The sequence below is a fragment of the Poecilia formosa genome, unplaced genomic scaffold (genome assembly GCF_000485575.1).
Source record: "Poecilia formosa unplaced genomic scaffold, Poecilia_formosa-5.1.2 Scaffold10, whole genome shotgun sequence".
Lineage (NCBI taxonomy): Eukaryota > Metazoa > Chordata > Actinopteri > Cyprinodontiformes > Poeciliidae > Poecilia > Poecilia formosa.
In genome coordinates, this window is record NW_006799949.1 from 1,983,002 (window position 1) to 2,009,644 (window position 26,643).

Here is a 26,643-nt window from a genome sequence, read left to right on the forward strand (position 1 = left end):
TGAGCATATAACATACATTTAGAGGTAGAGATTGACACAAAGTTAATGACGTCAGCATCTCAAACAAGTATTTACCAGGTGATAACCCCCCCCCCCCCCCCCCCCCCAAAAAAAAAAAGTTTATCTGAGAAAGCAGCAATAGCTTTGTCAAGGTTTTTGTGCAAGAAGCATATCTGAACACATGAGCCTTGAGCCAAGAGTAATTTCTGTAGGAAAGGAAAACAAAGACCATAGAATGTTTTTTTTTTTTTTTTCTTTTACAAAAATAGCTCTGCTCTTCCCAAAACTAAACACAGAATCACTGAGTTAGGAATGCCCTCTATAGAGGGGAAACTTACATCTAACTAATGACAGTTAATGGAAACAATAGTTACATTAAAGAGTTCATAACAGCTTTGTCACTGAAAACAATTTTATTATGAAGTTGTCACAATGTAATGCATGATTAAAAAGAAAAAAATGTTAATTGTCATTGGAAATAAATTTCCAATAGTGCTTTCCACTGTCATGAAAGTTGGATTCAAAACCTTGTTTCTCAATTTTCTTAGCTTTGCCGGTTTGTGTTCCACGTAGTTAAAACTTAAACTGATGTCATTTACACATTGTCTGGACACATTCAGGCTGTGCCCTTTGCTTAAATCTTTGTGAAACAAAACATCCCAGAGAAAGAACTTTAAGCTCCCTGAAGCTTACTTTTTGCATGATGGGAGCTACAAATCACAAAGTGTAAAAAGGTAAACATTCTAGGTGGCTGGTACACACCTTTGGGCACAGATCTGGCACTGTGTCTGTACAGAAGGCAATGAAGGGTGAAGTAAAAGTGGAAGTGTGAGAAGAACAGCAAATAAATAAAAAAGTCTGTCAAAATAATTCAGCAAAGTGTGGATTTTGGCAGCAAGTATTTTTACACTCAACACAACCTCAGAGGCTGTACTTTGGGAGAAGGTCATGCAGGACAAAGTAGAGAAGTGCCATAAATGAGGTGCCGGCAAATGTCTCTCTTTTCCCTACACTTCCTGTCCGTACTTCCTAAGCTTTGTTTCTGGAATTCCTCTTCTAACACGTCTTCTTGTCTTCCAAGCAGTGCACAGCTGGGCATCTTTAAATTAATGGCTAAATGTATTCCCAAGAGGGATGAGCAGCAGTGCTTCAAATAAAATACTTTTGTGTTTAAGTGAATGATGTTAAAATATAATGATGTGCAGCCTGTGCATATTTTGTTTGGGTTTTGGTAAAAATGGCTCTACAAATGGGAGGAGTTGTGTTTTCTTACAGGCCCCTCTGAGTCAGTTTTGCTTTAGCGGTTATAACTGTATGCCAACAGGATGTTTTGTTTTTATTTTATTTTCTTTTTTTTTTTTTTTTTTTTTTTGCTCCAGCAAAAGCAAATATTGGTTTAAAATTCAGGCAGAGCACTAAAACCTTAAGATGACCAAAAACATCTGATATAAACTTAGAGTCAGAGTTGTCAAAGTAATAGAGCCTGAACAAAATTCCTTTTTAGATCACTAGAGGCCTTAAGTTCTGTTTTAAAAGCTTTAAGTTGCTGAGATAAGAAGACTGAGATGGAAAATTTTCATCAAAAGACAGCGTTCTGCACGACTTTTGCACCTCCAATCAAATGCGACCCGGTCACTTAAATGCACATGCACATTTTTTTTTGTTTTTTTTTCCTGCTTACAAAATTTAGCACTCCTTACTGGGAATCTTTGTAGATCAGCACCATAGAATGTGTGTCTCCTAAGTAATTGCTGAATGTCCTTGCCACAAAATGTAAAAAGAGACGAGGGAGGAGAACATCAGATAGCACTGTGCCCACCTCCCCACACGCACATGCACCACATCCAGCAAGATGGACTGATAGACGTGATTCTGATGGAGAGAGGGTGTGCTTGAGACAGGATATTAGAATGGACATTTCCTTCTTCCCAATGCCACGGGCAGGGCCCTCTTCCATTTGTCTTCAATGTGAAGAGACGCAAGAGAAAGATAAAGACTTGAGCTGAGCTGACAGGCTGCTGGAGTGCCGACCTGCTTTTGCTGTTTTTGATTTGATCCGGAGAGCATGATGCTGATGGGGAATTTTCTTTGGGATGATAGATGGGTAGAGATGATGCACGTATAAATGCCTGAGGTTGTATGTATTTGATGGTGAGGAGCAATAATTGTACATTAATTTGTCCTTTGTTGAGTCATGTCTCTCCAGGCCAGGCAGAAGAAAGAGGCAAAAATAGAGAGATCATAAGTGTCAATAAAAACAACAAATAACATGTTGGAAAAGCACTATTAGTTTACCCATTACATATATTTTTTTAATTTGTTTTCTTGAAATTTTTAAATTTTCAATCATGTTATTGGATGTTTCGTTTTTCAGTTAATGTAGTACTTCACTGGAGCACTCTGGGTAGTTCAGTATGTTTATGTTTATTTAAAACAAAATCTGGGCCAAACAAATTGTACAAATAATTTATATGCTGCTGGAAGACATTATAAGAAACACATGCAGCATGACAACAATGCATCACCTCCCATCTGATTGGCAGCAGCTCTATGTGGATGTTTGCGTTTGAGTGCCAGAACACCCAAGTTACAGTGAATGTGTTTCTGTTTGAGGGGATCCCATATGTGAGAATGCATGCATGCATGCCCATTTCACCAATGGCCTACTGGGGAAATGTATGAAGCACTGTTCCCTACTGCAGAATGACTTAATGTAGAAAGCAATGCATCAATCTGAATCAAATTCCTGACACATTATTAGATATGAACCCTGCAAATAGTCACCATCCACATCCGACAACTCCACCATGACATGCTTGCATGTTCTTCACAGAGACGTTCAGATGAACAAGTGCGGTTAACAAATTACATTCACCGTGACCACTTTTTTTTTTTTTTTTTTTTTTCATCAGCGGCAGCTTTCATCTGACATGACCTCATTAGGATGTCAGAGTGGATCCATATTTGCTCTCAGTGCTTAGCATGTGAACTGACACATAAGTTACATAGTTAACAAGCAGCCACGCGTGAATGAGACATGTGAACCGTAATGTAATGAGCAACATCCCGCCACATATGTCTGTTCGTCCCACCCCATCCTGGCCTTGAGCCGAGCAGCCCGGTGCCTCCAGAGCTGAACCAGATGAATATGTTTTACACAGCAGAATTGAGTCAAATCCCAAATTCATGAAGCAGGTTTCACTGTGTACATTTTGTGTCACTCAGTCTGGCACTGGGTGTGTATTAAGCCTCATTTTATATTTAATGTTGGCCTGCGATGGGATCTGATTCATAATTTCATAAAGTGATGATATTATAAGAGATTTGATATAACATAGATGTAAGAAACAAAATGTGTAAATTGATCATTTCTTATTCTCCAACCCTCTCTTTACATTTATCATCAAATGTGTCCTGTTTCATTCTATTTGCTTACACTACAGATGATCTTGAGTGTCAAACTGAATTGTAATGGTGTGGCTTTTATTAAGTGAGACAGTGACCTTTTTTTTTTGGTTTGTTTTTCAGTAGTCAACTAATGAGTACCGGTTTGTTCCATAGCATAAGGAAAGTAGGTCAGCATCAAAATGCTGTAAAATTAATTTTGTATCTTGTCGTTCAACAAAGAGAAGGCCGCAAAGCCAAATGAACAATTAGACAAATGAATCAAGAAGTAGACAGAGAAGAACTAAATGGATAATAGGAAGAGCTTTTGGAGTACATTTTTCAGCAGACCCCATGACAACATTGATAAATGCTACCTACGTGGCATTTGACAGTGACTGATTGTGGTTGCGTTAAGCAACTTCCAGGTCAGGATGTGCGAAGAAACACTCTTCTTTTACTTGCTTTTTATCAAGAATAGCTAATTAGATTAAAGAAAATAACGCTGTGTAATATTTAGTTTCGTTTTCTAATTGTAAAGCCAGCCTAAGGCCTCAAGCCAACATTGTTTTAGCCTAATATACATTATGGTTGCTCCTTGTTTCCCAAATGTCATGAGCCAAAATAAAGAGGGCAAAGCTTCTTCGTACTATAACTTCAGGACTGTGGAAACTCTTATCTTGTCCATCTTTCCATTCAGGGAAAATCACAGTAGGCAGTGGATCAAATTGTTGATGCAAGGTTCTGACAGGGAAGCTATGTAGGAATTACAGCTACTTTTAAAAATAGTTTTGACTTCAGATCAGTGAAGTATGATCTGAAAGAAAATTCTGGCACGGATTTGTTAACAGTCTTAAAGGAAGTATTAAAATGTCAGATAGGGGGAGTGAGCACACAGAGGCAGCATATTTGTGAATGGGTTATCACACATACAGACCTTGTCCCTGCCACCTAATACTCACGGCAGGGTCCAAGGTAAACACAGCTGTGAAATACCCTGGGTGACTGCACAAGTAATAAATCTGTTTGACTGCACTGCTGCTACTTCAGGCCTCCCTCGGCTTTCTATCTCTCCGTTTTTAACAAAGCGACAGTCGTACAGCTTATGTAGGCAAATGCAAGATGGCAGCAAACCGAGATTGGCAACAAAAAAGAATTAAACCTACAAGATCTGCAAATTCTCTCACCTTGGCCTTTTCTGTCCTTCCATATTTACTCTGAGTTTGTTTTGTTTGAAGCAGCATGCTGCTTAGAAATAAAGCAAATATTACTACAAGTAAATTTTGTGTATGAGTAGCTCCATTTAAGAACCTGGAAAGGTCAAAAAGATGAGCTGACTGTAAAACACTGTTGCCAGAGAATAAAACTGGCAACAGTGAAACTGTTTATGTACCGTATGTGATAACAGTTTTATCACATAAAATACAAACAATGTGAGTAAATTATCAGCATTGTAATTTCTGCTAATCTGACCAACATTCTTCATGTTTTAGAGGAAGACAGCCTCCCAAGAAAAATGATTAATCCGAGCTCCACAGACCATCTCCAGTGAAAATTATAGACTTTAAAACTTTAGCAACAAAAATTCTTTAGTATTTGGAATATGACTTTTATTTTCAGCAACATAAATGCTGTGTAAAGAAAACAAAGTTTTTGTACAACTGCTAAACCTTAATGAATCAATATCTCACAAACTAATAACTTGTCATTATTTGCAAAACAGTTAAATTAACTATATTGGCAAATCATTCATGTTATGATTACTGTGAGAATTTCCCTTACGTATAGCAAACGTGTCTCAATAGTTATTTTTATTTTTTTATTTTTATAGCAATCTCTGTCATGCTTTGTCACCTCACTGTGGACATCTCTTACAGGCATTTTGGTCCAGATACAGGAATAGCAGCTTTGTCATTCCTCTGACATTTTTGTTTCTCCTGTCAAGAGGTGTTGAATAACCTTGAAGAGAAAGTAGTGAAGGAGACCGTGAAATGTTCTTTTTCAAACTTTGCATGCCCAAAGCGCCCACCTAACACATTAGCCCTGCCCATGTCAACAAAGTCAGACTGAGGCATTGGTTGAGTTGCCAAGAAGATATCTTAATGTCACCACAGTCTTAGGTTTTTTTATGCACATGTGGACTCATTTTATTCAATGCATGTAACTGCGAGAGCCATATAAGCTTATTTATTTGCTTCAAATGTATTTGAGTGGGAACACAATATAAAACCATATTTTGTTTATTTTGTTTAAAACATATTTTGTTTGTAGGGGCTCTAGTCAGAGGTTAAGCTTTTTAAAGTCACGCTTTCAAATTAACAATACTGTTCTCATTGTCTGGCATTAAATTGTACTATTTTTTTTCTGTTTAGGTACATTTTAGAGGATTTCTTTCAATCCACTTTAAATTTAGATGTTGGTATTAGTTTTAAGTGTTTAATGAAATTATTTTTAAACTAAATGGATCACACGTTTTACATGTCCTTTCAAAAGTTTCTCTTGTACTCTGATGGGATGTTTGCCTATTCTTTCTGAGTAAACAGAATATCAACAAACATATATCCCTAAAACACAACTACTGTTATCTACAGTTTTACAGGACAGGCTGGTCTAATTCAAAGAACCAAACTCAATTCAACTGAATCTAATTTATTTTATCCAGTATAATACAACTAGATTAAGAGTCAGTTATGCAGTTCCAATTTACAATGCAGTCACATTCAATTTATACGCATCTGTGATTTTCTGTTTAACAATACTCAACGAGTAGCATGAAGCCAATGACGTCGCAGACAGCCCTCGTTCTGAACTAGCATGTGGTGACGCTGGAGAGTAATTATTCCATTTTAGCAGAGAGAGACATCCAGCAGAACTTCAGTCCACGAAAAGTAGCCATACGTTAAGAGGATTGGAAGGAGTCATAAAAGAAACACAGAAGCACTGATCCAGGAGAGCATTCAAAGTGAATGAGAGTGCACACAACTACCTGAAATATAATATCTGTTATATAACACGGGTAAGAGGTACTTCACTTTTGATCTGAAAAAATGTATGCTTCCACCGTTAAAACGCACGGCCCATTTTAATAAGAAAATCCTCCCTTCAGAACCAGGCTCAGTGTCAGCATGTACTCTGACCGGCTGAGTCTTAAAAACCATTCTACGATTACCAATTTAATTTAATTTTTGTTTTCATGCTGTTGAGAATAAATAATTCTGTGTTTTGCTTCTATCTCTTTTAGCTAGTTGCAAAGATAAAGCTAAAGGAAATGACATGTTAGGAAATACCCTCGAAGCTAAGATTAAAAGACATGACACACTAGGGAACGCCCTCATTAGATGGAGGCTAACAAGGAGAATGGAAAACTTTTCTTTGATGCCATTTTGTTCTGCTAGCCCTTAAGGATAGCATGAACTATGGACCAGCTGTATTTTGGTATTAATAAATTGATTCATGAATTCAACTCACTGACTCTTTGTCAACATCATACATCAAGAACTTAGCATGGAGAAGGATAATTCTCCACAATGCACAAGCAGTTATCAGATTTAGAGAGCAATTGCTTTTTATGCATAAGGCCAGGTTTATTTAATAGTTTTTCCCATTTTAAATTAATCTATTTCTTAAACAGTTTTTTTTTTTTTTGTAATTACTCAGGCTATATTTGAAGAAAATGTTCAAATGACATATGTGTCTTTACTTATTTTAATGCCAATTCTCACTGGAACAGTTTGAATCAGCTAAATAACAAAGGTGAGGGAAATTTGACCAAGAGGAGCCAAGTAATAATGTTAACAAATGATTAACTGCATATTTCTCGTGCCAAGAGCTTGTGTCATCGGGACACAGTTGGATTAATGAAAATAAATTCAAATCCAATCTGACATCCAGACCTTTTTATACAATTTGTTCATTTCTTCAGTGACAGTCAGGGGACAATTTTAATCAGGTTTTAAAATCTTTTTCATCACGCGAAACAGCAAATGGTGATTTCTACTTTTAACACTGGCTGATTGTTATGAACACACATTTTAAGCAGCAAGGGAAGCACAATTACTTGGTCGTGTTTTGACAAGATGTAAAATACATAATTTAAAATCTCACTCTACTGTCTCCTGGAGAGACTTTGTCAGCCACAGCCACAAATAATGTTTATTTTCCATTTTTAAATAGTCCCTAATACTTTGGTTATGAAGATTTTGAATGTGCAAAGGAGCATCTTTTTGTCGATTGAGTCACATCCAGAAGCGCTTCTGTGGCTGCAGAACAGCCTCTGGTATTAGCATGTATAAACAGGCTTATAAATGGAGCACTATTTCGCTGTTCATTTTCATCCTCTTAACAGTAAACAAGGCGGAACAGGCCCTGACACCCTGAATAAATAGAGACCAATGCACACAAATTCAGCCGCACCGAGAAACCGTGGGGGTTTGTTTGAGTTAAGGTCAATCCTGTTTAGATTACTTTGGTCATAAGCCATTTTTTTGAGTTCTGTTTGCTGAGCTTTCTCTGCGGAGGATCATGTATTCATGTATTCTGAAATCTGACGTTGTAATGAATATGACAGCGTCTGCAAGGGTTGTAGACTTACTTTCGAGGTGAGCTCTGTTTGTGTGTTTTGGAGAGGGCTGGGGGTTTACAAAAGAATCTGCACAGAGGGTGCACTCTTATGCAGTATAAATAAATGTACACTTTGCACAGACCCATGGGACCATGGACACTTTGTACTATACATCCATGCATATGTTCAGCATGTGAAAACTAATCTTGTCATGTGCTTTTGTAAGTGGTACTACAGTCCATGTGTTTTTGCTATAAGAAATTTAAAGGGACTAAGATTTGTTTTAACAACTAAAAGCTGACATGTCACCATATATCAATTATACCAGCATTATTTTTTGTAGTAACTATACTTGAATTTACCTAAATGTCTTTTAAACAGCTACTATATTTGGTTAGTTGCTCTACTGAGAAAATAGAGCAGAACCACAGCTTTACCCACTAAAGTTTATGAAACTTACTCAGGACTTAGGACTGATAACAATATGTCTGTTTATATGTTGTTGTTGTTTTCCAACTCTGTAGAATTAGCAAAACTAACTGCAACTGCATCCACTTTTCAATCTTATCTGTGTTGATTTGATTTGATAGTGGACTCTGGTTAAAGTAAGAAAAGAAAACTGCTTCAGTTGCCGTCTTACTGGAATATCTCAAAACATCTTCTACATGGATCTAAGCATAAAAAAACAATGGACATTTAAATCAGTGTGGTGTCTTTTCAAAACATTGAAGTTTGTGGGATGCTTGTGAAGCACACGCATTTTCTATAATGAAGTACGAAGGATATAAAAGACATGATGTACCACTACGTCAGAAAAGATTGTGCTGCTTTTGTAGTAATATCCCTGTCTTCATTTCATTTAATTTTTTTTTTCTGTTCTGGAACTTCATCTTTCCACAGCTCCCCTCGCCTCACTGTGGATTGCTTCTGAACTATAATCCTTTACATATATATTTTCTACAAAAATCACTTTGTTCCATCACTACATTACTGGCTTGAGATGTGTGCGTTTTTTTTTTTTTTTAACCTGCTTCTTAAAGACTTACTATTTGGATTTGGGGAAATAATTTCGTCACATAGAATGCCATTTGGTGAAGAGTTTTAGAAGAAGTGCTGATAACTTGCACTACCTGCACACTGGCAGGCACCCATGGAAGAAAAGGAGCGTAGCACACTGCTAAGCGGAAGGGGCAGCAGAGGTACAGGGCATGACAGTGATATGTGTTATGGCCTTTCAGAACTTTTCAAAGTGTCAGCATTACTGTCACTTGCCAAAGGCTCTTTGAGCAGCATATGATGTGTTCAAGAGCACTTCAGTTTAGAGGGCCTACCAGTTGGATAGCAAAAATCTTTTATATCGTAGGTGCATTGTTAAAAATTTGTTTCCTGTGGAGTCATTGGATATAGATCGGTGTGTAAAAAAAAAAAAAAATAACGTGGAAAATATAAGATTAGATTTTACAAAAGTGACAGACTGTCCTTTGAACTAGTCAGTTCAAAGGCAGAGCTGCACTCAAATGCATGGCAGTAATTTTAAAATTGAAGACAGGTGTATTTTACTGCGATACGTAAAACAAACTCCTGTCTGGGCAGCTGGATGAGCTGGGAGGTTATGGTATCCTTTCAGTAAACTCCATCAGTCTCCCTTTAATAACACAGATTATAACACTTGAGACAAAGCAGCATGTCATTGTGAATGGCCCCCTCTTGGCTCGCGCCAAACAAAGATGTGACTAAGAACGAGGATTGAAATGGTAAATCACACTCGGATACGTCTGCCTTCACTAACATAGTGCAGACACCCCGCTCCCTTTAGCGACCTGCTTTGAGTTATTTATGATGTCGAAACTAATCTCACTTAGTGCTACAGGCTCTCCAAAAAGGGGGCCCTCCTCCTGAGTCGACTGCCGAGCAAGGGATGAGGAACAGATTGAGGAAAGGAGAGCAAGCGCAGAGCCACCGAGGACTTATTCAAATCCTCCCTCATAGATTAGCAATCGCAGCTTGACAAGCCGCCCTGCAAGTTATAATTTATTAAATTTTTTGGAAATCGATGCTGCTTCTTACTAAGATGTCGGAGAAAAAAAAGGGGATGGGGAGGTGGGGGGCGGGTAATCCGTTTGGAATTTACAGGCGATGAAACATGAGACAAACTCACCAACATGTCATCGAGTACTGAGGACGGAGGAAGTGAAGTATTTAAATGAGGTCTGGAGGCATTAAAGCAGCTGTCATTCTGATTGGCGCGCTCTGGCTTTGTTTGTCCACGATGGTTAGAAGCTCCCACTGTACGGGCCTGTAAGACTTATGAACATTATGCTTTATATTTATTACAAACATCATGTTTTATGCTCATACTGTGACTTTGTATGAACATGTTCATCTTTAAATGTACAGTGTATGCATAGTAGCTTTAGCTCCGTGTAAAATTAATATCCCAACACGTTTCAAAAGAAAAATACAAATATGGCCTTGATGCCCATTCTTCTGTGATTTCTTTCTCTCTTGACAAAGACTTAACCCATTAAGATAATCTTTCTGCTAAAACAAATGGAACGTGACAAGTAGTGTCTGATGGAATCAACACATCTCCATTGTTGCAGCTTCCTCACTGGGACAGTGTTTTAAACAGATAAACAAAGCGTGCAAGTGAAAGCCAGTCACCGGTCTCTCTCTGCTAATGCTGTCATTAACAAAAAAGTTCAGTTGCTTTCATTAATAGGAATAGAAAAAACCATGAGAAGTAGCATCGCTGCACCCAGTGCACAATATAATGATGAAAAGAGATTTTCATTGATGCGTTTATTACAGGGTTCTTCAAAAGACAATTTTAAACCAATCTTCAGTGCACTTTTCAAACTTAAACATACTGCTCTTGAATGAATGAATATGCATGAAATATTAGCTGTAATTAGTGATATGCTTGGCTACTCCTAAGCTTCACTGTTTTTATTTCTTTGTGTACAAGGTCCATACAATGTTGGATACAAATTTTCTCATTTTTTTCTGCATATAGTTAACTTTAAATTAAACAAATCGGTTCCAGTTTAAGTGCAGACTTTCAAGTTTAATTAATTTAGTGGGCTGAACAAAAAAGATTGTATAAAACCATGAAGAACTGAAGCATTTTATTTTTTTTACACATTTTCTTTATTTCAGCCCTCAAAAGGGAGAGAATATATTAAATAACTGATTTTTTTAAAATTTATTTATCTTTTTTGCCCTTTTAGATCTTCTCTGTAGCTGCTGAGTTGATATATTAGAATAACAGCAAAGTATCTGCTACAGACCAGGCCAATTATAATCTGAAGAACTTTAAGAGAAAAATGTTAGAAACTAAAGCACCAAACAGAATAAGGAACATGGTGAGATTTGTTGACGGTTGAGTTTTTTTTTTTTCTGGAGTCGGAGTGAATGTGTGGTTATTGTTTTCTTAATGAAAACAAAAATGAAATGAAATATACTACTTAGTTTTTGCGTATTGCTATGTTTCTCCTTCAAAACTTTCAATAAACCAACCAACAACAACCATTTGGAGGCCTTGGCTCTATGACATTTATAAATATTTGACAACAGATGAGGGGGCTCTGCGGGGCTCCACTCTGAGCAGCACAGATAAGTCTGCTAATAAAGCAAAGGCTATCAGTAGATCCTGTACTGAGGACTGCACAGAGTATCCAGGCAGCAGGGAAAACGCACACCTTCCAAGTGATGCACGCAAATAGAAGCACAGTCTCTTGTTTATGCTCTGTTTCTCACGTAGCGACACATGCAGACACTCACATCCATGCAAAAAGGCACACATTATCAAGTAAGAGGAGCAGCAAGAGTTTGTAACTCAGTCATCACAATCAATAATGGAGAAAATGAAAAAGCAATTGGATGCTTTGTTACCAGCAGTGATTGCAACGATACTGTGTGCAACTGTGTGAGAAAAGCTCCGCTTCCAAATCATCCCCTTGCATTTGCTCTGACACTCGAGACGAATCATTGGAAATAAAATAAGACTGGGATGGCCGGTGTGTGAACAGTCAGAGAATTCTCATTGACTAGATAAGCAATGCAATATGTGTGCTCGTCAGTGTGTGTGTGTGTGTGTGTGTGTGTGTGTCCTAGCATGTGTTTGTGTGCATACCTCAGTCATCTTCCCAGACAGCTGCTAACCTTCCAGGTTTGAATGAGAAACAGGTGTTGGGGCCAAGCGCACCCTCTCTGAGGAAAAAACAAAGGCCGTGTAATCGCTGACACATTACTAATAACGTACTAAATATCACCCAGTGAGGTGATTCAGAATGTTTTGTGGCTGAGTAGTTTGTTTACTGCTGTAGCATGTGTGAATAAAGGTTGTAGCACACCTACTGTGTGGATTTTTAAAAGCAAATTAGTGTTTTTCTTTTCTTTTTTTTTTTCCAGAGTGCCTTGCAAAATGAATCACACTGGCTTTTAAACATTTTGTAACGTTGCAACAATGTCAACAATGTCGATGCATTTTACAAGATTCTATGTGGTAGATCAACAAAACGTAGAGCTTAACTGAAGAAGAAGAAACAATAGACAGCAGTTTGCTGTCACCATAGGGATGGTGACACACTGCATGTGGAGGGTTTAGTGTTCTACTGCTACTAATAAAATGATAAATACATAAATAAAGGGCTGAATACATGTGCACGAATGTTTAAGTATTTCATGTGAAAAATCAGCAGAAAAGATGTAGGAAAAGAGAATCAAATGTATTTTTAATTGTAATTCATATGTGAATTACAAAAAGAATATTGTTGCAACTTTGTGTTCGCAGCACTGACATTGTTTGCACTAGTCTACATCTGTGTGTTTTTATTTGTGATCACCTTTCTCCCCATTCTTCTTTATATTTCTCAATCCCACTGTCTTTCTGTCCAGTTCTTTATCTTCATCCCGCTGTATTACCACGTACTTAGCAATTCCCTCGTAGCCTTTTTTTTTCTAAAAGCTCCCCCATTTTTTTTTTACTCAGTGTTGCTCACCCACCCACACCTTTGATCGCCCTCACCTTTCCATTTTGCATGTGTGCCAGGATCTGAGGGCCAACGACACAGAGTACAGCCCAGTGGCCTAAAACTGAATACTTACATAATTGCCAACTGTCTCCAATCATTAGGGGCAGCCCTTAAAAAAGATATGCTTTGCCGACAGCTGCGTCCCCTCGCCTTTGCCAGCCTTTCAAATCGCATTTGCTTTAAAGTGCTCGTCCATATTATTTTTAACCCTAAAGCTGTATGTGCAATGTAGACAACAGCAGAAATTTTATAAAGGACACATTTGTATTCAGAGTTCTGGAATATGAAGTAGATATAAAAAAACATTAAGAACAGCAAGCCCGACTCCATGTGAGCCAAACTGTAGAGTTTTTCTCAGATTTTTTTATTTTTTACCACAATAAGTTTCAGCTTAAGTTGATATGATTAATACAATAGGCAGATGCAGCCAACGTAGCCGCAAAGAAAGCTAAATGTAGTTCAACTACACAGAACAGCAATGTACATAGAACTGGTCTGTTGTGAAATTTAACAAAGCATTATGTGACACTGATGTGAACATTGTTAGTTTAAACTGTTTTAAAGTCAGCTGAAATAGAACAGCATGCGGAAATAGTGTACATCTCTAGATGTTAGCATTCACCTTTAAAATGACACAATTAGCTCATGAGGATCTTCCTAAAACATGTGAGGGAAAAATAACCAGTAGAAAATTCACAGAACTTTACCCAGGAAACCTCAATATTAATAGTATATTACAGTTTCAAGTTAGTTGAGCTCATTTTTCTGCATTTTACCTTCATCTTTTACTTGCTGTGTTGGTGGTGTTGTTTGAGAAACCAACCTTACCTATATCCTGCCGCTTTTTTGATTTTTGTATTCTTTCTTTTTAAAGAGTGTACATTTCCAAGAGGACAAAAATCACTCAATGAAATAATTGAGTGTATTAATTTTTTTTCAATTCAAAGCTTAAAGTATCTCAATATTAAATAAGTTGGACTTTCCTTAATGCAAGATAAAACAAATAATTTAGATTCAATCCCTAGCGCTGCATCCTTTTATCGTTATTATGCTGATGCACTGGATACAAGCCACCTCCTTGTATCGATGCAAAATGGTTCCTCTTAACATTCCTGTTTGGTTGCAAACGGTGTTTCAGTAATGCTTTTTTTTTTTTTTCTTTTAAACCCGGAGTTCTTTTTTTCCAATCTTGTGCATGAAATGAAATGTAAAATTTTCTTGTGAGATATTAAAAGCGATATACGTTCACATGCAACTCATTTGTTTATAAAACTACTGACATTTCTTTGCCAGTTCCTGCCGAGAGAAGAACGTACATTTCATTTCCTTGCTTTCAGAGAGACCTTGCACTGTATGCTTAGTGACAGCTGGGTCAGGTCCCCACATATTGAGGACACAGCTGCCCTGCAGACATGTGCTCATGCACAGAAACACGCATGCACACACAAATGCGTGCGCACACACATGAACGCAGACTCCCATGCACACAGCAAGCGAGAGCGGGAAAGCAGAGCAGCATAGAGAAACATACAACCACGTCTCTGCTGTCTGGCATAAAGCGTATCTGCAACAAGTATTCAGCAAGAAGCGTAATGTTATACTTATTGATTTCACGTCAGTGTGTGTAGACAAATTTTAATTAAAAAGAAAAAAAAAAGTTATTGAACTTTGTATGCTATAAAACTAGGTTTGACAATTACATTAGGAATTATATTAGGAAATTTGAATATTATATGAATTTATTTTTGGACAAAGAAGCATGTAGGATAGTTTTCGTGAGAAACTACCCTACATGACCATTTGACTGGGGCCTCAGTTAAATATGAAAAAAAAAAAAAAAAACTGAAAGGGGTTAATAAAGCTGCAACTTTAAGCACCTGTAAATGGACTGAAATTATATTGTGCCTTTCCAGTGATACTGACCTCTCAAGCTGCACATTGGTAGGCAACTTGGGGCTAAGCGCTTTGCCGAGGTGTAAGATGACTACTCTACCCACTGTGCCAGTTAACTGGCAATTGGTTAATTTTTAGTATAAAATTTGAATAAAGTTTGTAACATTAAAAATGTTAAAAAACATAATCTCATATATCACGTGTTGTAAAAGGTTATTTGCTAATGTTGTTAACTGGAATTTGTGGACAAAAATGCAATTTTATAACTTGTGTTATGTGTTTTTATTAAGAAAGAAAAAGAAAGAAAGACAAATTAATTTGTATGTCAGTTATATTCACATTTTCCTCCTCCACACTTTTTTGCAATAATATGCATTTCCATGATATGATCCATGGATATTGCCACATCCAAAACGTTACACGCCAAGAAATGAGAAAATTGTTTCATTCCTGACAGATGGCATCTGCGTATGGCATGAAGCATGTAGGTCTAAGATAAAACTACCATGGCTAATCAAACTCTGGCTCTGTGCTTAGAAAAACGGTGACCTGCTAAGCCTTTTGTTGAGCTTTGAGTCACTATAGTAGGTTCTTCCTTTGTTTTTCTTTATATAATGAGCATCAAAGGCCTTACGTGAGAATTAATATGTTTCCACTAAGTTGTAGTTTCAGCTTACTCACAAAAGTTTAGCTTCTTATTGTGTATTTAGACATGAAAATGTGTATTTAAATTTCTCAGCAATTCTTAATCTTGAAACTAAGCATGTAAATCCTTATTTTCTGTGTTTTTGTGACTAAACTATACTTAAAGGGTTTCATTATTCTAGATGGTAACGTATGTTATATTCATAAGGTAGCTAACTCAGAATTCATAGTTTACTGATTTCTTTGTCTTACACAGAACTGCAGAGACAGTTTCAAAAAGCACTCACTGATGAAAAGCAAATCTAATTTAAGAGACTAAAGAAATTAGTTTTCTTTTTTTTTTCTTTCATGAGACAGAAATAAGTATGTCAGAGAGGTGGTGTGTAAAAGTCCCCTACCAGAAGCTCCTAGGGGCCATGAATCAACCATGAAGGATAATCAAATCAAATGCAAATGCAGTTTGTGTGAAATTTTTTTTTCTGCACTTGATGCTTGATGCCCTAAGGGGCCTTTTCAGTTGTAAGAGGAGGGTCTGTACATAATGATGGGTCACGCTTGAGGGTCCTTTGTAAACATGGTGAGTGGGAGTCCTATTCTTGGGGACAAGATGGAATTAGTCCAAGACAAAGAGAGGTGTGAGCAAGGAGCATGAGGATGTCTTTTGCAGCTCAACCAAAACCACGCAGACAAATAATATCATTAAAACTCAACACCACCAAAGAAGTCTTCCTAATTTTTTGCAATTCATCGCATGCATTTCTAATAAAAAAAAAAAATGCTTGGTATTAGTTTTATATGTTAAACGTTTTACACGCTACAGAAAAAAATCATGTTTTAAAGCCACAAAGACTAAAAACTTTGAAAGTGTGAAACATAAAGAAACCATAATCAACTTCTCAACTGTTTTTTTTACAAAAAGATACAGTAAGTACGGTTTAAGTGCACATGTCTGAGCCGTTCAGTCTTGTCCTCTAATACAGGTAGAAACGAGATTCCCGACACCTGTGAGCATCAGAGTAACAACCAAAGCAGAGACCTCGACGTCAAACTTCAATGCTTTTAAATCTCTGCCTGCTTTTTTCACAGAATTCTGACTTTAATCTCAGAATTCTGACGCTAATCTTCTATCAAAAGTCAGAATTCTTTTTTTTAATTATTTTTCAGTGGCCCTAATCATCTTCCATAGGCATCACACAACTTCAACAAATGGTTGGATTAATTTAACTGCATTAATTTCTCCAGTACCATAACGTGTCTATTTAAATAGCACTTAAAAAAAAGACAGAGATGGAATTCAAAATCTTAAAAACACAGACACAGCACAATAAAATCCAACTAATCAGTACAGTCAATGTCACATTATGTTAAAAGCCAAATCTTCCATTTAAGATTTCAAAATATGCAAATGCAAAGAAGTCTCATATCTCTGAAAAATAGTTTTCAGTGGATAATGGTACAGGGAAAAAAAGAAAAGGTTCATTAAGGTCAGCACAGGATAAGGTACTGCTGCCGATCCTTAAACTTCTTTAGGAGCGGTTGCATTTCATACACTGATGACCTGAGCCTCTGAATCCCACCCGTTCCTCCAAGCATGAAATCAGCATGCCATTATCAATTGTTTCAATCTAGGGATCTAAAACTACTAGAACTACATAATTTTCACAATTGTTGCAATTTTTTATTTATTTATTTTTATTTTTTTGTTAAAAACGGTTAACAGAGCTGATTCTGTGTTGAGTTGCTTTAAAACACAAATGAAAAAGTTTCAGGATTTATGTTTTTCCTAGGAGTCCTTTGGTTTGTAGTTAACACTCATTTCCAGTATTTTACTAAGAAAAGGCCATTTTGAGACTGACATAAAATATATAAGATATCTGAGTGGAGCTCAGGTTTCTTCATCAGACGATGAACAGCCGCATGCTGCAAGTCCTTTGGTACCTGGCCCAATGTCAGACTGCGATTAAGGAAGTTAAGACTAAAGAGTCTCAGCGTTGGAAAGATCTCAAATACACACAGTTTAAAATGACATACAGACTATGTGCATTGATTCATACTGAGGTATTTATCAAATATTTACATATTACACAGGTACATAAAAATGTATGATATACATCAGCCTATCATAAATTAAAAAATGGTGAAGCAACATCATGACTGTCCACAGTGCAGCAAGATAAACATAAATCTGGACTAGAAGAGTGCCAGTCTTTTGAGAGTTCTCTGAATTACAATGGTCTGGTCAGTAGTGTTTCATACTTTACTATTATTTAGTGAGGATCTGCCCAAAGCCATAGGTTGTAACTAATCAGTAATTGACATGTAGTTGCTCTGAAAGAATGTTTTTGGAATTTGAGATCTTTGTGCAGTAGAGCAGTGGATTATTACTTACATAGCTATAAATAAGTACATAGTGTAAACTACCCCTACAGTGACATTATTTTCTCTGTTGGATTCCTCAAACAAAATCTTTTGTTCAAATATGTAACAATTTAAAATTATTATTCTAAACTCTCATTTTCTTGCTCTATTTTTGATTTTCATTTTTTTTTATATAATTTTAAAATATATGGATTTTATCTAAACAAAGAATTTATTTGAGGAAGCTTTTTCACTTCCAGGGTTAGGAGCTATTAGTTTTGTAGTTAAATATTTTCAGTATGCCAATGTGCACATATGAAGAAAACTTTCAGATTCGTTATCACCTTTTTTGTGAACTGCCAAAAAATAAAACAAAATGAGTGTTTTGGGTAAACTTTTTGACTTGTGTGAAATTAGCATCCAGTTTGAACAGTTGAATTAAAAATGAAGTCATGTTCAAAGCAAAACGATGACATTCAAATACACATGGAATGAGGCTGGTTCATCACAGAAGGATGCCAAGACCGTCATGGTTAAAGGCAACACCCTAGCAGAAAAGAGCAAATGGGCTCTAAACGCGTTGAAAGGCTTACTACAAAGAGATCTTGAGTTTACTACTCTTGGAGAACCTCAATAGAAGAGAGTAGGAAACAATAGTGGGTTAACATGATTGTAATTGTGGCTTTGAGAAGGACCAGGAGCTTTCTGTTGTCTTTGCCATTCCTTTCCCAGTGAAGGGGAAGTGAGGCGTACTGATGACAAAAGTGACAAGTAATTGGGAGCACAAAGGAGCTGGTTAACCATGGCCCTAAACTTCAGGAAGTGTTAATCAACTGAATCCTGAGGCAGCCAAGCTACTGTGCAATTTTCGCCCGGAGGTAGATTGGATTTTAGCAGCTGGAACGTAGCAATGGGCAGATTGGGTTATAAAGGATTTGTTAAGTACGGCTGATTTGCTTGATTTGCTACTAACATATTTATTGAAACTTCCTGCCAGAATTTCTTTTCTTCATTAGAAGATAACTGGAGCTTACATTCGTAATGCAATGCTGAAAAGAGCAAACAAAAATGTACAAATTATTCCTGTCCTCTCTGTTGTGATAATATTGAAGACACTGAGTTGTATTCTTTTTTCCACTTTCGACACAAATTAATTATGATACGCCTTCACCCTCACAGCTTAAATAACACATTGTAGATTTGTTTTATCCCTATGTGGCACAGCCACGAAAGAGCACAACAACAGCGGGATCCATTTAAAACATCCAGATTAAATACTAAACAGATTTTCTGGGCACATTATAACAGCTCTGTGATTCCAGTGACTTGCAGTGGAATTTGCGGGTTCGGGAATAATGAACTGCCCAATCTCTGTGTACACAAATGTATCTTTAATGAGTAGTGTCCCAGTTGTTCAATTCATTACAGAGGCTGTCTAACGCTTTCATCCTGTGCTCACCCATGTATGGCCTCAAACCGTGTGTGTCACAGAAGTTGCTTTGTGTGGCTCCCTGTGTGCGCAAGAGGAAATAGGGAAGGGTTAGTTTTAAGTATGAACACATTTGTATTAAATATTTCTGCCCTTCTAGCTTGAGAAGCCAGCCTTAATTAGCACTGTCTGCCCGAGTCAATGCCATGCACGCCTGCCCACAAATAGGCAACAACAGCATGAAGCAAGAAAGAGCCTTTACACCTTCAAGCAACATTTTCTTTCCCATGTGCAATTTTAGTAAGGGCTCACAGGCAAAAGGATCCCTTGACTCCTTTCCTTTGGAAGATGGTGACTTCCAGCCGCTGCACTTCAGACACAAGCTTGAAAAAGGGGAAAATCCTCATTAACTTTTAGGCTTCCTGGTAAATGGCTCTTGTTCTCAGTTTTTTTTTTTTTGTTTTTTTTTTTGTTGTTTTTTTGTCCCTTTTAGGTGGACGCTGAGTAAACTAGTTAGGAATTGAGATTGAGAGTTTTCATGGAATGCACTTCTTTCGAATACATTCAATGAGCCCCTGTGAGAAATCAAGTTCAAACTTATCTGGCTGCTTTGATTGAGATTTTATGTGTTGGCAACTTTTTTCATCTACTCACTCCTAACACTTAAAACTGTTGACTCTATGGGAAATCTTTAAAGAGGAACTGCTGTGACCTTAATTAAACATATGGAAAAACTGGGCACTCACACACACACACTCAGCTTAAATGTAAAGCAGGCCTATAAAAATATTCCATACATTTTCTGTGGCCAAAGCCGACCTCAGAATGTTAAGAATTTCATTTGATGTTTCAATAAAGTTGTAACACGGCCTCTCCTGCTGCTAAGACATCTTTCTAGTTCTCACTATTGACTATCCTCAGTCATGGTGTTTAGAGAATTGATATTGATCCAGTTGTAGTCAAGAAAAATGAAACAAAAATGATTATGACAGTTATCTTAATCTAGTCATCTGACATAGTTTCAACCAAGCAAACAACTTATGCATCACAAGTTAATGTGTGTTGTGAAAAATTAATGTGCACCACTCATAGTTTTGTGGAAGATTTATTTTCTGAAAAGCTTTGACCTGCCAAAAGTTATTTTAGCCAAAGATGATTTTTCTTGAATAACTGTAACACTGGAACATAAAACAACAGCAAGTCATTTTTCCTAGGCACTAATTAATTGTGTATTTTGGGAGCAGAGGCAACGTTTTGCATGTGTGCGTGTGTTTCGTTTCTAAACAAAGATAGGTTGCCCAGGAAATTAACATTTTAAGCTGTGCCACAACTTCTTGTGATGGCAATTAGCGTGGTTAGCATTGCTAACTCTAAACATCTGTCTACATTTATAGTTCCTAAAGAACTGAGACTTTCCAAATGTAGAACATTTAGTGACAGACCGGAGATTAAAATGTCAAAAGAATAAAGCTTAGCAACATTGCTGTAATAGGTTTCAGTCTTTCTGTTGTCTGCAATTTTATTGCTCTCCTGACTGAAGCTGGACATGCACCATTAGAAAACATGGTTTCTAGTTTCTTACATGTTTTTTTTTGTTGTTGTTTGTTTTGCTTCTTTGATTTGCTTTTCAGACATCTCACTGAGATTTTAATAACTTAAAATACCTCATACAGAATCTATAGCAGTGTAATACAAGGCAAAGTGGATAACATTTGTCAAGTCAGTATATGTGGTATGGTGTGATAGTTTTTATAGTTTATTTTACAATTGTATTCACAAGGCTGTTTGGAAGGAAAAGATCACATGCACTTTCTTTGTGGTCCATACGAATAGCAGACACATCAAACCAACAAACCAATACCTCAAACAGAACTCTGTCTCTGTCAAACTGCTCCTAAAGAAAGTTTTTATGGAAAATATCTGGAGTGCAGACTGAGTAAAGCTCGGCAAAGATTGAAGAAATATGACACTTTTGTACTTTTGATAAGCAATGTATGATTCTGAGCACAAAATAGAGTTAGTGATGCCCCTGGTCTGCAAGCTCAGCACCAAGAGCCACTGATGCCGTATTATTAGTGTGCAAGATGGAGTTAGTTCAGTCATCACCCAGTGTGAGGTGGCGGCTGTCTTTGCTCGTCTGGTTTCTCCCCTACTCCTCTCTCACTGCATTACCAGCGGGGAGTCGCCTCCCAAAGCCTGAAAAAGACACACTCCATTAATTCTACTGCAGGACCCAGACACAGCTCAGATGTGCGATAAAAAGGAAAGAAAAAAAAAGAGATAAAACATCCAGCTCAACTAAAATTCACTGAACAGCACTTTTGTAAAAAAAAAAAAAAATGTTTTTACATATTGTATATGTTTGTGTTCAAGCACACATAATTAAACATGTATGCGGCAAGGAATGTCTTTCAATCTTTTTGTGAACTAAATTTTAAAAAGAGCCATAATTCAATATGAGTTAATATTCTTAACTGGCAATATTCAACAAAAGACACATCACTGAAGACACACAACATTTATGAACATTTGAATTCAAATGTTTTGGTTAGATATTTACCAAACAGAGTCTATGGTGATAAAGCTGCTTCTTTAGTTTTGGTGTTTGAGATTTAACCTCTAATACTGACTGATGGTTTGACACCATCATGCATAAGTAAATAATCTGTAATTTGTCACCCTTGCTGGTGAAGTATCTGCAATGCATTTGTAAAATATCATATACAATATATATATATATATATATTTTTTTTTTTTTTGCTTGTTTCTGTTGCACTCGATGTTGACAACAATTGCAGTTTTGTGCTCTGTAAAAAGTATTCCTTTCTAATAAAAAATCAAAGTGAACTCTAAAATGTCCTTCCGGTGATTCGTATACAAAATTTTCTCTGTAGGTTTTGGACTTTTGTTGCCATTCAAGAACACATTAATGACCAGAGGAGTGTGGGTATTGATTTATGCTTTTTCACAGGAGGGACAGGAGAGCAATCAGCCTCTTCCTCATAACATACGGTGCATCAAAATAATTGGCAGTGTCCAATTATCCTGTGATTCATGTTCAGGAGATCTGACAAGCCAAGTGAATCCAAACTTATTTAATCAGGAAGCCTCAAATATGAATTATGGCTGACTGAATAAAGCCCAGCATTTGAGAAATTGTACAAAAACAATCTATCTACAGTGACACTAAATTTCAGTTAATTTTGCCTTTTTATATGCCTAAATGTTTCATATAAATGTGTTAAATCACACAAAGAAAACTTGGCCAAAAAAAAAAAAAAGCTGTTTTAATAAGATATTTTTAAGACCAACAAAAAGTATTTATGAAGACCAAAACAATCTGACCCTATGTAAAAAGAAAAAAAAATGTAAGAAATTGATTGTTCCTTAAACCTGACTACCCTTGACCTTGACAATTGGCATTGAAGCTTTTCACCTATGTCAAGCAATGTTGGCCCACTCTTCTTTGTGTAATTATTTTAGTTAGCAAGCGTGAAGGGCTATTAAACGGCATCCTAATCAGATTTAAGTCCAGACTTTAACTTGAACACATAAACCATTTTCTATCCTCCCATCCTTTGGACCATTGTCCTGCTGCAAAAACAGACGCTCTTGATCTTAAGGTCAAAAACTGACAGCCAGACGAGTCACTTAAAATTTTCTGATGGAGAGCAGAATTATTGGTTTCATCAATAATAGCAAGTCATTGAAATTCAAAAACAGTAAAGTAGCCCCAGACTATCATGTTACCAGGAGGCGATTACTTCTTCACATCAGACCAGATTGAGTTGGATTTCTTTTTTTTTCTCTGAAAATATTAAATCACCAGTTGAAAACAATTTGTTTTTGTTTTAAACTACAAGTATTTCATACTGGTTGGAATAAAACTATTCAAAATTGATGCACACTTTGATTGCAATTAATCATGATCAACTCCATAGAGAATCTTGCTCCATCATAAGGTAATTTTATACTAAGATAGATGTGTATATAATTTGTCTTTTGTAGCCCACTCTCACTGATTAAGGATCCTACCCTTGACTTCCGTCCGGGTCTTGCAGTTATGTTTCCGAAAGCATGAATTGTCTGGATTGATCATCCATAAAGTAATGAGGGCACATGAAAATGTCAGCATCAATTACTCATATTGCATGCACCAAAAAAAACAAAAAAAACAGCACAAACAAATGTAAAAGAAAACAACTAACGGAATCAAGAACATTCTATATCTGTTTCAGGTAGGTCGTCCTAATTATGAATCATATTATTTATGTATCCTAACATGAATTATTGTCACAAATGTTTTCATATGGTGTAGAAATCCTACTTTATTTAGAAAAATAATGTGTATCAAATCAAACTGTCTGGAGCCCACAGTTCAGATGGACACTAAGTTATGGCAGGTGAAAAAAAAACCCCATCTACGTTCTACAAAGAAAGTTATACTTAGTTTGTAATTTGCCTCTCCTCAGCTATTAGCTTCCTAGTTTCACTGTCTCTACACTCTTTATCGAGTGTATAGTATAGACAGCATATTTGTACTGCTTTTCAATTCTAGTCAGTAGACTAATATGAACATATTGGCCAATGGAATGTGCAGAGTCCTGCCCTGAGGACACTGTAAACAATGTGCACAGCTGTCACACCCACCTATTTCCAGAGATGGACACTGAGAAAATTGGAATAAGTAACAAATGTCTAACATCAAGATCCCACATGAAAGATCAAGAACCATGCTCAAACACTTTATAGGGTAAGGACACAATGACAGGTCAAGCTTGAGACAGAGCATTTGAAAAGAAAATGTCTTCCAACCATGAAATGTCATTGCTGTCAATCACTAGGCAGATTTAAACTGGCATCAGAGACGGTACAGAGTGGCTTCTGTCAGTTAGGACATTTCATTGTTGCTTTTGAAACAGAAGGACCTTAATTGAAACAAATAAATACAAAACTATGCCTGCGAGTCTATAGTTTGATCAATGTATTCAAGCCCATGATCACATTGTCCATTTGATTCCAATCAGGGAATCAAATGGACAATTCCAAGAAAGCCAAGTATTTCTTGGCTTTCTTATAAAGCCAAGAAATACTAGTAGGTCATTTGTGATACTTGTAAACTAGGCTAGTGGAAGCTCTAAGATGAAGATGGCGGTATAAATTGAAATTAAGTTATACTCCTTAGCGTGTTTGTGACACACACACACACACACACACAATTCTGAAAGAACACATAGGCAAATAGTTCACCATGTTGACTTGTTGACTGAAAATGTTGGAGGTTCTTGGTTTTAATGGATTTAATAAATAGGTTATCATTTAGGAGTTTTGAGTCTCTGACCAGTGGATGCTTGATCTGAATCTAATGTAAGAAAAAAAGAAACTGGTCAATTTCGGCTTCTGGTCAATCAACTAGAGCATCTCTAGCTTTCTAGTGTACGCAGTGAAAAAGGTTACCTTGTTAGATGTATTGTTGTACAAAAAAATGTAATGGTCTGTGTGACAGCTGTTCCTGCTGCCATACGTCAGACAAGTGGCTAAACGTTACCAGCTACGTCAGAGCTTCAGATGGAGTACCACATCAAGGACAAAATGCTAGTTGTATCAGATTTCTATAAATACCAAAACCACTAAAGTGGATCATACCACTGTCTGAATGCAAGGGGAGGGGAGAGTTGATGTTAATCATTTGTTCTGTTTTCTTTTTCTTTGCACACATAGTCCTGACCCAAAAATGTTTGTTTTTTTATAGGTCAATTATTACTACCTTTCTGACTAGTGTTTGTCACTCAAGTCTAACAATCAAGTTGTGTTACTGGTTGGTATTTCCTTTTTTTGTGTGTGAAAACAATGATCTGATCAGCCATTAATTGAAGGGTAACTAGCACCCCTCTGAAAGCTAAACCCCGCCCCTCAAGTCAGAATCTTTATTTTGTATGTAGTGTATTTACAGTATACACTGTATAGTGTACTTGAAGCAGAAATCCCCACATATATTTTTAAAAAAATTCAAAACAATTTCAAAAGATAGTTTTAAATCTAAAAATGGCAAAAGCAACTGGCAGACCATAGCTCTCCAAGAAAGAGCTAAAATCACTGAATACATACAGATTTCATTCACAGCACTTAATTGAGTTAGTCTCATAAAATCGTACTAAATTACACGAAATGTGAAATGTCATGTGTTGGATTGTGGGAAAGTGTGCACCTCAAAATACAGTTAAAGCCGTTTTCTTGCAGTGAATGTCAATTTTACATGTAAAAAGACAAATACTTACATGCATAATCTGTTCTTCTCGGTCTCAAAACAGATTTTTTTTGCAGCAGCACATCATTTAGGTGAGATAAACGACAAACTATGAGCCAGAGAGGGAGAGGCTACATCAGCTTCTGCTTGGATGAGCATATAGGGCACGGATGCACCACGCGCCCTGAGGTGAGGGTAGAAGGGCTTTTTTTTTCTTCTTTTTCTCTTTTTATATATACACGTCAAGCAAGCTTCACTGCTTTCTTGTGACACAGCTCCTGCCTTAGAGAAGAGTCAGGCCTTTTCTGAAAAAAAAAAAGTGTATTAGTATAACTGATTAATTGTTTAAATAAACATCGGTAGTTTTTTGTATATGGCATCAGTAGAAGTTTAACCAGTTTTGATTAAAAGCATTCGAAACAAATATTAATTTATTTGTATTTGAGCCGTTTTGATAATGGGCTAGAGCCCATTATCTAGTCTTACTCATACTTTAAATGTTATTCCTACCTGATGGACATTCCTTTAATTTAAGAGAAACAATGGTTAATTTTTTTTCTTCTTTAAAATGGGACATTTCCCTTCAAATGTCCCATTACCAATACTTTTCCCTTCAAAAGTATTGGTATTGTTCAATCCTGACAGACTGATGGCAGGCTTTGGAGAGATTCTTCTTCGGCAGGGTCAGTGCGTCTAGCTTGATGGCAAGGTGGATGGAGGTGAATGAAGAACAACACTGGAAGACAAACTGTTATAACCATCTAAAGAGACAGAGACAGAAATTCACCTTCCAGTAAAACAATGCACTACATAACAGCCAGGCTTCCAGTGAGATGTTTTAGATTCATGCCTCCATGTGTTAGAATCACCCCTTGACCTTACAGATTTAGATCCAATTGAGGATTTTTGGCGACACTGTAGAATTGCTTTTTGCATATGCTCCCCGTCCAGTCTAACTGAGCTTGAGCTGTTTTGCTAAACAGCTCCAAGAAACATTTGCAAATATGTCAATCTGTGATGTGCAAAGCTATTTTGAGACATATCCAAAAAGACTTGAATACACGCACGCACACACACACACACACACACA

The 26,643-nt window shown here is 36.8% G+C and overlaps 2 long non-coding RNA genes across 5 annotated transcripts in view; one reads left to right on the forward strand and one right to left on the reverse strand.

Annotated features, from left to right (window-relative positions):
• The window catches only part of LOC103130162 (uncharacterized), a 48,582-nt gene that overhangs the window by 11,888 nt on the left and 10,051 nt on the right, over positions 1 to 26,643 (reverse strand). For 2 of the 4 annotated variants that reach the window (XR_001660056.1, XR_001660055.1), the window contains exons 3-7: positions 21,413 to 21,502; positions 12,081 to 12,157; positions 10,104 to 10,249; positions 615 to 2,198; positions 428 to 502 (exon numbers count right to left, since the gene is read on the reverse strand). This is a non-coding gene — a long non-coding RNA (uncharacterized LOC103130162). Of the gene's footprint in view, positions 1 to 427; positions 503 to 614; positions 2,199 to 10,103; positions 10,250 to 12,080; positions 12,158 to 21,412; positions 21,503 to 26,643 lie in introns of those variants that run through there. The other 2 variants (XR_001660058.1, XR_001660057.1) reach the window with 2 other exon arrangements.
• On the forward strand, positions 412 to 25,405 carry LOC107834270 (uncharacterized). Its single transcript, XR_001660061.1, has 5 exons — positions 412 to 504; positions 3,529 to 3,530; positions 7,650 to 7,660; positions 17,310 to 17,316; positions 25,394 to 25,405. It is a non-coding gene; the product is annotated as an uncharacterized LOC107834270 (long non-coding RNA).